The sequence below is a fragment of the Trematomus bernacchii genome, unplaced genomic scaffold (genome assembly GCF_902827165.1).
Source record: "Trematomus bernacchii unplaced genomic scaffold, fTreBer1.1, whole genome shotgun sequence".
Taxonomy (NCBI): Eukaryota; Metazoa; Chordata; class Actinopteri; order Perciformes; family Nototheniidae; genus Trematomus; species Trematomus bernacchii.
The window spans coordinates 43646-47500 of record NW_022987794.1 but is presented as its reverse complement, the minus strand read 5'-3'; the positions used below and the strand labels follow the sequence as shown (position 1 = coordinate 47500).

The 3855-nt window shown below is 46.3% G+C and overlaps 1 pseudogene; it reads left to right on the top strand.

The window, feature by feature from the left end:
• Positions 1–3526, top strand: part of LOC117497824 — a 5551-nt pseudogene extending 2025 nt beyond the window's left edge.
• Positions 3527–3855: the final 329 nt, after the last annotated feature.

Sequence of the window (3855 nt, the reverse complement as noted above, 5' to 3'; positions counted from 1 at the left end):
TTTTTATTTTAATCTGTTGCTAAATTATTTTCTGTTCCTTATAACTTAGTGTGTTGTGTCTCAGAGACATTTTATAATTTGCTTTAAAAATGACTTTAAAAACAGTTTTGTGATTTATTTTCCGTTGTTGGACTCTTAAAATTCCAAACTATAGTTTAACATATTATATTCTTGTCTTTGTCTCAGAGTGGCAGGAGACGTGTCTGAACCTGCCGTCCGTTCAGCGCCGGAAGAACCTGATCTACTCGCTGCCGACCAGCGGAGGAAAGACTCTGGTGGCCGAGATCCTGATCCTCAGAGAGCTGCTCTGCAGGAAGAAGGACGCTCTGTTCATCCTGCCGTACGTCTCTCTGGTGCAGGGAGAAGGAGTAATGTAGGGAGGACAGGGAGGACAGGAGAAGGGAGGGAGGACAGGAGAAGGGAGGACAGGAGAAGGTAGGGAGGACAGAAGAAGGTAGGGAGGACAGGAGAAGGGAGGGAGGACAAGGAGAAGGGAGGAGGACAGGGAGGACAGGAGAGGGAGGGAGGACAGGAAGAAGGGTAGGGAGGAACAGGAGAAGGAGGAGGCGAGGACAGGAAGGAAAGGTTAGGGAGGACAGGAGGGGACAGGAGGAAGCGGAGCGAAGGACAGGGAGAGAGAAGGTAGGGAGGACAGGAGAGAGGGAGGAGAGAGGACAGGTGCGAAGGGAACGGAGAAGGTAGAGGAGGAAGGAGAAGGTAGGGAGGAACAGGAGAAGGGAGGACAGGAGGACGGGGGAGGAGGGAAAGGGAGCGAAGGAGAAGGGAGAAGGGAGGGAGGACAGGAGAAGGAAGGGATGGAAAGGAGAAGGGAGGGAGGACAGGAGAAGGTAGGGAGGACAAGAGAAGGGAGGACAGGAGAAGGGAGGGAGGGACAGGAGAAGGTAGGGAGGACAGGGAGGACAGGAGAAGGAAGGGAGGACAGGAGAAGGGAGGACAGGAGAAGGGAGGGAGGACAGGAGAAGGTAGGGAGGACAGGAGAAGGTAGGGAGGACAGGAGAGGAGAAGGTAGGGAGGACAGGAGAAGGGAGGGAGGACAGGGAGGACAGGAGAAGGTAGGGAGGACAGGGAGGACAGGAGAAGGTAGGGAGGACAGGAGAAGGGAGGACAGGAGAAGGTAGGGAGGACAGGAGAAGGTAGGGAGGACAGGAGAAGGGAGGGAGGACAGGAGAAGGTAGGGAGGACAGGAGAAGGTAGGGAGGACAGAGAAGGGAGGGAGGACAGGAGAAGGTAGGGAGGACAGGAGAAGGTAGGGAGGACAGAGGGAGGAACAGAGAAGGTAGGGAGGACAGGAGAAGGGAGGGAGGACAGGAGAAGGGAGGGAGGACAGGAGAAGGTAGGGAGGACAGGAGAAGGTAGGGAGGACAGGAGAAGGGAGGGAGGACAGGAGAAGGAAGGGAGGACAGGAGAAGGAAGGGAGGACAGGAGAAGGTAGGGAGGACAAGAGAAGGGAGGGAGGACAGGAGAAGGGAGGGAGGACAGGAGAAGGTAGGGAGGACAGGAGAAGGAAGGGAGGACAGGAGAAGGGAGGACAGGAGAAGGTAGGGAGGACAGGAGAAGGTAGGGAGGACAGGAGAAGGTAGGACAGGAGAAGGGAGGGAGGACAGGAGAAGGGAGGGAGGACAGAGAAGGTAGGGAGGACAGGAGAAGGTAGGGAGGACAGGAGAAGGTAGGACAGGAGAAGGGAGGGAGGACAGGAGAAGGTAGGACAGGAGAAGGGAGGGAGGACAGGAGAAGGTAGGACAGGAGAAGGGAGGTAGGACAGGAGAAGGGAGGGAGGACAGGAGAAGGTAGGACAGGAGAAGGGAGGTAGGACAGGAGAAGGTAGGACAGGAGAAGGGAGGGAGGACAGGAGAAGGTAGGACAGGAGAAGGGAGGTAGGACAGGAGAAGGGAGGGAGGACAGGAGAAGGGAGGGAGGACAGGAGAAGGTAGGGAGGAATAAATAAATAAGTTAATATTAAAAAAAAAAAAAATCTGAAATATAATTTAATTAAATTATATAATCTATAATAAAAAAAAATTATTAAGTTAAATATCGAATTAAAATTACATAAAACATGGTATAAGTAAATGTTGAAAATGTAAAGAGGAATAAAAAAGTATAGTTTAATAAAAAATAAATATTCATGAAAAGAAAAAGTTTTAAGTCGACTTTAAGACAAGGACACAAAGTGCTGATTCCAGAGTTGAAGGCTCTCCCCTGCGTTTCTCTATTGACTCCATATGGAGGATCACATGGTGTCATCTGCACAGAAACGTTTGTTGCAGTTTGGTAGAAATTATGATATCGCAGTAAATAGAAGAGGACCAGGATTAGAGCCCTGTGGGACGCCTGTCCTCTAAAACCCTCTCTTCTCCTCCCTCTTTGACCTCCTTCCTGTCTCCTCTGAAGGTGCGAGGGTTGGCGAGCTTCGGCGTGGAGCTGGACTTCCTGGTGGAGGAGTACGCCGGCAGTAAAGGAAGGTTCCCCCCCGTAAAGAGGAAAGACAGGAGGTCTCTTTACGTCGCGACGATAGAAAAAGCCCACAGCCTCGTGAACTCGCTGATCGAGAACCAGAGGATCGACGACCTGGGGCTGGTGGTGGTGGACGAGGTGGGGAGGAAGGCTGGTGGTCAACTCTGAAATAACAACTTTAATCTCAAAGTATATCAATGTTTGTTTATCATACATGTAATCTGAAATCTCAGACGTTTTTTTTTACGTTAATAATCCACTTTATTTCAGAAGATATTGTGTGATTTCCCCCTAAATTTCCGACTTCAATCTAAAAAAATATTTGAATTTTTCTCCTAAATTTACAATTTTAAACCTCAAAGAATATTAATCTTAAATCTCAGAGTTTTTACAGAATCTTTTCAACTTTTTCTCAGATATTATCAAAGGTCTTTTCTAGTGCATCTGTGAGTTTATTTTTGTAAATATTCCACTTTATTTCTGAAAATATCTGAAGTAATTTTCCACCAGATTCACGACTTTAATCTCAAAATGTCCTTGTTTTAAAAAAGAATACATTTTAGACTAAAATCTTAAATATGACAATTTGTATCCAGAACATTATTCAATTTTTTGTTTTATTGTTTTCTAGTAAAATGGCGATTTATGTCCCTAAAATGTCCCTTTTTTATTCTGAACAGATATCGACATTTTCCCTCAAAATGTACCACTTTAATCTTCTTACATTTTCTTAATTAATTTACAACATTATACTTGGTTATTCTGTTCTCTGAATGCACCGCCCTACCTGGCGTTTACATGTTTCCTCTGTGTTGCAGCTTCACATGTTGGGCGACGGCAGCAGAGGAGCGATCATTGAGATGACGCTCGCTAAAGTTCTCTACACGGCCAGTAAGAGACGCTTTAATCTTCCTTATTAAACCCTTAAAAAGCTTTGAATTAACCGTCTTTTTGTTTTTATTCTCCAGAATCCACTCAGATTATCGGGATGAGCGCCACGCTGGGAAACATTAAAGACCTGCAGACGTTTTTAAGAGCAGAAAACTACAGCAATGACTTCCGGCCTGTAAGGGATTTACTGTGAAATACTGATATTAATGAATATACCACCAACAGGTGTTTAAAGAAGCTGGTCTGTGGTGTGTTCAGGTGCAGCTGAAGGAGTACGTTAAACTGCAAGACACCATCTATGAAGTAGACCCAAAGGAGGAGGACTGCTTCAAATTCTCTCGTCTCCTCAACTTCAAGGTACGGACAATATTCACATATTGTTGATGCTTTTATTTTGAAACTCCGTCAGTACATATTGTTGATGCTTTTATTTTGAAACTCCGTCAGTACATATTGTTGATGCTTTTATTTTGAAACTCCGTCAGTACA